Source organism: Pundamilia nyererei, unplaced genomic scaffold (genome assembly GCF_000239375.1).
Source record: "Pundamilia nyererei isolate P.nyererei 1_Seehausen unplaced genomic scaffold, PunNye1.0 scaffold00243, whole genome shotgun sequence".
In the NCBI taxonomy this organism is placed as follows: domain Eukaryota; kingdom Metazoa; phylum Chordata; class Actinopteri; order Cichliformes; family Cichlidae; genus Pundamilia; species Pundamilia nyererei.
In genome coordinates this window covers 4,875-11,395 of record NW_005187644.1, presented here as the reverse complement: position 1 = coordinate 11,395, position 6,521 = coordinate 4,875, and the positions used below count along the sequence as shown (strand labels likewise).

General features: G+C 39.0%; 1 protein-coding gene across 1 annotated transcript in view; it reads right to left on the bottom strand.

Annotated features, from left to right (window-relative positions):
* The window catches only part of LOC102197077 (protocadherin Fat 3-like), a 206,721-nt gene that overhangs the window by 199,153 nt on the left and 1,047 nt on the right, over window positions 1-6,521 (bottom strand). The gene's annotated exons all lie outside the window — the stretch shown is intronic.

Below are 6,521 nucleotides of genomic sequence, written 5' to 3'. Positions count from 1 at the left end.
ACAGTTTTTGTAATTTGTGTTTTAACTATTTTTTGATTGCTGTTTTGTTTCCTTTACAATATTATACTTAATAATACTGTAAAGGAAACAAAACATCAATCAAAAATTTTCCTTTTTTTTTTTTGTTTGTTTGTTTTTTTAAAATTCGGGCTACTTAAATTTATTTTCGGCTACCAAAAACTGAAGAGTGCCTGCCCGAAGGGGTACCAGGGAGTTTGAAATTTTTTGAGCCCTGGGAGCCATTATGCCCATATTGTGGTCTAAACCAATCAGATATTGAGATGTTCAGTTCAAAGCCTTTGAGGCACTTTTAATTTTGACTTTCTTTTTATTTTATATATCTTGAGATATTTTAAGTTTAAATTTCAGTTCAGCGAAGCACTTTAAGCACAAGAACGTTTTCAGTACCGTATTTTTCGGACTATAAGGTGCACTTAAAATCCTTTCATTTCCTCAAAAGTGTGCCTTATGTATGAATTCTATTTGTGCTTACTGAACGTGAACAGATTTATGTTACACAGCACTCAAAAATCTGTCAAAATGTTTTAGTATGACTTCGGTAAGCAATGAAGCCACACCGCTTGACGGACTGTTGGAGCATTACAGCTACCATAGTCAGGAGCCTTGCAGATTAATACGTACCGTGCTTCAACATAATATTACCGTATTGCGTGTGTATAAGGACCCAAAAGGACCCTGTTAAAAGACATGCTCATGAAGCAGATTTCAAATTCTATCGGTCATGCAGTATGACATGGGAATAGAGCAGCAGCAAGAGAATTCAACATTAATGAATCAATGGTACAAAAGTGGAGGAAGCAAGAAGAATGCATTTCATATCTTAGTAACGTACGTCTGCCATAGAGTTGCTAGCTTAGTTAGCATCAGTGAATTGAACTGGCATTTACTTTCTACTGAAATGATAAATTCAAAAAAACGGACAACCATTTAATTGCCCATATTCATCTGATTTCTAGCAACAGAACTTCAGCAAGTGGTTATTAAGCAGAAAGGTGGATAAATAATGGTAATACAGCTAATGTCCTGAGAAGTAAGTTTCACAATTGCCATGAATGAGGAGGCTTTGCATCCAGCTTGCGGTGTGTGTGGCAACTGCTACAGGCAGGACCTGAAGCCAGTCAAGGTGCATCTAGATATGCGTGGCATTAAAAAAAGCAAATACTAGACCAGGGGTGTCAAACTCAAATACACAGTGGGCCAAAATTCAAAACTGGAACAAAGTCGCGGGCTAACGTTAATATTTAATAAAAAATCTTCCTCCAGATATAAGAATGAATCTTTTCTTATGGACTCAAACAAGTTTTGCTGAAAAACTGAATATGGAACAAGCAAAGCTTAATACTAAACTATATATATATATATATATTAGCTGTATAATACCAGTAGGCCAGCTCTAATAGTAATTTGGTATGGCTTTGCGGGCCAAATTTGACCTGCGGGCCAGAGTTTGACACCTATTTACTAGACTAAACGCACACATTTAGATAGGGATGGGTATCGAAACCCGGTTCTTGTTGAGAACCGGTTCCCACTGTTTCAATTCCTTGGAATTGTTTGCCATTTTTGCAAGCGATTCCCTTATCGATTCCAGTCGCCCCGAATGACGTCACCACGTTGCGGAGCGTCATTTACCTAGCAGTAGGGCTGCTCAATTAATCGAATTTTAATCACGATTACGATCTGGGCTTTCAACGATCATTAAAAATGACTGAGCCGATTATTAGCCCCTCCCTCATTTATCCGCGACACCTTATAAACCGGTCCTGGCGCAAAAAAGGTTGGAGACCGCTGATTAAGAGGACCCGAGGGAAGCTCGGAAAGCTAAGCAGAAGTTATTTGGAGAGGAGAGTGACTGCCGTTGGTTGAAAAGAGAGGTTAAAAAAAACTTCAGTGGTGTTGCACACTATTTTATATTATTTATTTTAAGTCATTGTTAACCCTTTAAAGCCGGTCAAAGCAGCACGCTCCATTTTGTGTAACTATTTTTAAATCCCTGTAGAACCTGAACCGTGTAAGCTAGCACAATAATTTGTTTTGCATATGAAACCGGAGGAGTTGTACTTACATCTGATGCCATCAGCTTGTCCTCGGTCACGGTTTCGTTCCACATATAGCTTTGCAAAAATTGCATAAAAAGCGCTTGCAGGAACAAAACCATAATATTCCAGAAACAGGCTTTGCCGATCCGATCAGCTGTTCGTAACACTTCCCACAGTGAAACAGACGCCAGCGCGAACTATCGCATGTCTGCCATTTCCTGGCCGAAACCGGAAGTGACGTCATTTTCGCGGAAAATTTAGTTTTTTTTACTTGTAGGCCTTAAAAGCCTATACTGGTCATGTTTGACTTTTCTGAATAGTTTCTGGGATGCTTAGAACTCAAATTGCACTGCTGGAAATAGTTTATTTTGATGCACCTGCTGTTTTTGCATCATAGGATTGTTTTTTGGTTTTTCCTGCAGTATATAAAAATTGGTGTATCTCCAAAATAAAACTATGAAGACACTCAAACTAAATTTCCTGTTGTTGTAAACTATTCTTTGCAACTTTTTTGTATTTAAAGTTTTGAGGGATAAATCTCTTAAATTTCTCCAAGTAGAAAGATATGTAAAAAAACCAAAAACGATTTTCAATTTTTTTGTAGTTCATTGCACTTTTTTGCAATTAATGTAGTTACTATGGACTTAATGCACATATTATTAAAATATGGGCTATAACAGTTGTATAGCAACTTGAAATGCTCCCACAAATGGCACTACAACATGTAAAAAAATAATATAAGCTCTGGCGGACTTGGTTCTATAGTAGGTCTTAAAGGGTTAAATAAATATCGTCAAATAATCGAGATCTCAATTTCAGTGAAAATAATCGTGATTATCATTTTTGCCATAATCGAGCAGCCCTATCTGGCAGGAAACATGGCGGCTCAAACGCTCAAAAGTTTGATTATACTTTACGAGAACGGATGACAACAGGGCAACTTGCAATACTTGCAAAGTAGATATTTCATTTAAGGGAGGAAACACTACGAATATGCAAAAGCATTTGCTCACAAAACACGTGATAATCTTAAATGAATGTCGTGTTTTTAATTCCGCTCTGGACTCGTGAATCTCAACCCAGCAGCAGCGGTAACGTTTGCACATCCTCTCCCGTTAATGCGGCAGGTAAATAATCAACTAACAGTGCATATTATGTTAGCGTGATCTGCCTTATTACAAAACCTGCTATTACTGTGCATTTAGGTGACCATGATGAGAGAGACAGAGTCTGGCTGCCTCAGATGCTGGCAGTTCTCGCTGCAGTCTACCGGTAGCGTCTCCTTTCAGGCAGGATAGACGAATGTCACCGAGCAGTGACTAAGTTTGTGGTAAAAGGCTTGCACAGCAGGTGCCCAAGGTTTGCCACAGCAGGTGCCCCCGATTTTCAGTAAGTGAATGTGTTTAATTGTAGGCAGGGACATTACTGGATATTCTTGTGTAATTGCTACAGAATAATTTATGTTATACTTTGTTATTGTTACAGAAGAATATTTATTTTATTATTTTACATTTACAATTTTTGTTTCCTGGGGACACTGTGACACCCCATTGAAGAGCCAGGCTGTGGGTCTCTTAAGATCTCACCGTTGGGTTTGTAAGGCCATGTTACTCCTAAATGTCTGTCTTGTTCAAAGAGAAGATATAAAACAAAGTTCTAAGCTAATCAACCTTTTTAAAAAATAAGAATCGATAAGAGAATCGATAGAGAATCGAATCGTTAAACAGAATCGAAAATGGAATCGGAATCGTGAAAATCTTATCAATACCCATCCCTACATTTAGATGTAAAATTTCTGATATGTTCACAGTGAAAGCCTCACAAGCCTCACATCTAGGCAATTTAGCTGTCAGGTTTCAAAGGATATGTCAGCTGGTTGTTGAGTTAAGATATATTGATGGTACATAGATTACCAACTTTTTAGCTCGATTTCCTTGATGTTTCAGTTTATTTGAAGTGTATGTTTAAATGTAAGCATCCCATCAGATCATGGGGAAAAAATTTCGTTTTTGTTTTTTTTTTAAACTAATTTGTGGTGCTAAGCACAGTGTCATAGACAAAGGACTGGGATGCAGTAGAGGTGCAGTACATGTGTGAAAAGAGCTTATGGTGAAACTGTGAACAATAACATTCTCTTACTCACACGCCAATTGCACAAACGCTGGGGATGAAGCACTAGAACACAGCAACAGGCAACCCCCATCATGAATAAAGAAGGCATCCAAAGAAATCCCCCAACTCTCTCATACACACGCAGGAAGATGAAGGAAGGGGGGAGAGGGCATGCAGAGTGCTGGCATTTGGCTCAAACAGACGCTCACAAAGCTCTTGGGACCCCAGAGATGCAGGAAAAGCAGGGGGAGAGTGAAGAAGGAGGAGGGGTTGCAGCAATGCCATTTCCAAGCAGCCAGCCTGTGGAGCAAGGCACTTGGAGAGAAGGAGAACAAAAAGAATAGAGAGAATAGCTGCATCTTCTCCTCCCCCTCCTCTCTTTCTTCCATGTGGAGGTCAGTGTGCTCAGTGGGGAGGATCAGCCACTGCAGCCAGTCCTACAGTGCTCTGCAAAGTGCTCTCACATATTATCTACAGCAATGCAGCCCGTGTCCTGATATGCAGCCACAAGAACACAGAAACAACGTCAAGGCTGGAACATCTATCAGTATACTGCTAAAAAAAAATCCCGTCTAACATCGGAAGCCCAGCCTCATCCAGCAATGTTACACTGTCAGAAATTGCTCAGAGCTGCTAGGCTTTATTGTGAAAGGAAAATGTTAGTCATGAGGCTGAATTGTTAATAAATATGACTACAAACCTGTTTCACTTGATTGCAAAAATGATGCAGCTCTAAATCAGCACCAATCTAACAAGTTTAGGTTTAGGTAATGAATTATGCACATGCCACATTATCATCAAAAGTACCTGGAAAACGAAGGTAATCTAAACATTTCTGCCATCTTTAAAGGCAAATCTCTAAATTTTTAAATCCCACATCACACACGATAATTACCACTCAGAGGCACAACAAAACATCTCCAGCTCAGTTCACTTGTGTTTCCTCTGTATCATGGACAACTCATGACACCTCCTACACAAGACAGTTCTGAGGCAGCAGAGCTCCTTCCTCAGACTGACTCAACCATAAAAAGTGCTTCAGGAAATTATTCCTACCATTCTCTGTAAGTATAAGACGTGGTTGTTCAAACATACATATAGTATGGTTTTTTTTTTTTCAATTTAATTCAATTTATAAATGGGGCCAAATCTTAGCAACTGTTGCCTCAAGGCAAGTTGTAGCACACATAGAAAAACAAAACAAAACCAAAAAAAAGCGTTTCAAAAGAAGAACTCATCATGTTACATTTCACAGCATAAATCTAAGTATTTTGTGTCCTAAATATGAATATTGAATTGCAGTTTTCTGTTAGTGTTTACTCTGAGTAATTCACTCACATGGGACAAAGTTTAGACAAAAAGGCTTATAGTTGCATCACTCCCACAAACTTAATAACCAGGTTTAAACAAATCTACAAATAAAATATGAGAAATATCTCATACAAGATGATATCTTTTAGTATGTACAAAAAGCTATAATTAAACCTGCCACACTGCAGTCTAAAGCAGCTACTGTATTCCAATTAGACCTTGCATAACAGGTAAAGGACAAGGGTGTAAAGAAGGAATTGTTAAGTATGATAAGAGGTGATGATGAAGGGAGGAACTGTTGGGAAAGGAGGAGTGGAAAAGGAGCTGCACGGACTCTGGCAGGGCAGAGCCAATTAACAGTGGATGCCTAGCTGGTGTTGTCTACCTGATGAAAGGTGAGAGGAGGAGGAAGCACCTTCATACTCTCTCCATCTTTCTGGCATACACACACACAGTAGCAGATGTGTGCAGATACGCACATGACCGATTTAAGCTGACATAGCAGTCTTTCTCTCTCCCTAATATATATATATATGCAATGCTTTTTCTGAATACTAAACAGTAGAGAAAAAAAAGCACCTCATTGCTATTGGTGGAAAAATGTATCATGTCGACAAATAAAAAAAAGTGGCATCATGTGGGATTTTATTGTTTCGGAATGATGTGAAAAATTTGGGAGTGACGGCAGCGAGATCCAGCGGGCGAGAGAGAGAAAGAGATGTGTAACGTTTAGGGTGGAGTGCATAGCTAGTGTGTTGTGTGATTGTTGTTTTGCTTTGTGTCAGTAAGGGTACTAATGAACGTCACAAAGGAAGACACCATCTCCACTGAACAATGTCTCCAGGTGGAAAACCGGAGGAATCATACGCCTGTTGTCAGGCCTGCAGGGTTTATCCCTGTGGTGTTCTCCCCTGCCTTGTGGCGGACAAACTTTTTTTTTTTTTACTGGCAAAAATAATTTGTGGGACATCTTATTACGACAGCTGATTGTTCTCTCATTTTAGTTTTAGTAGTTTTTTTAATGGTTGTACAAAAAAA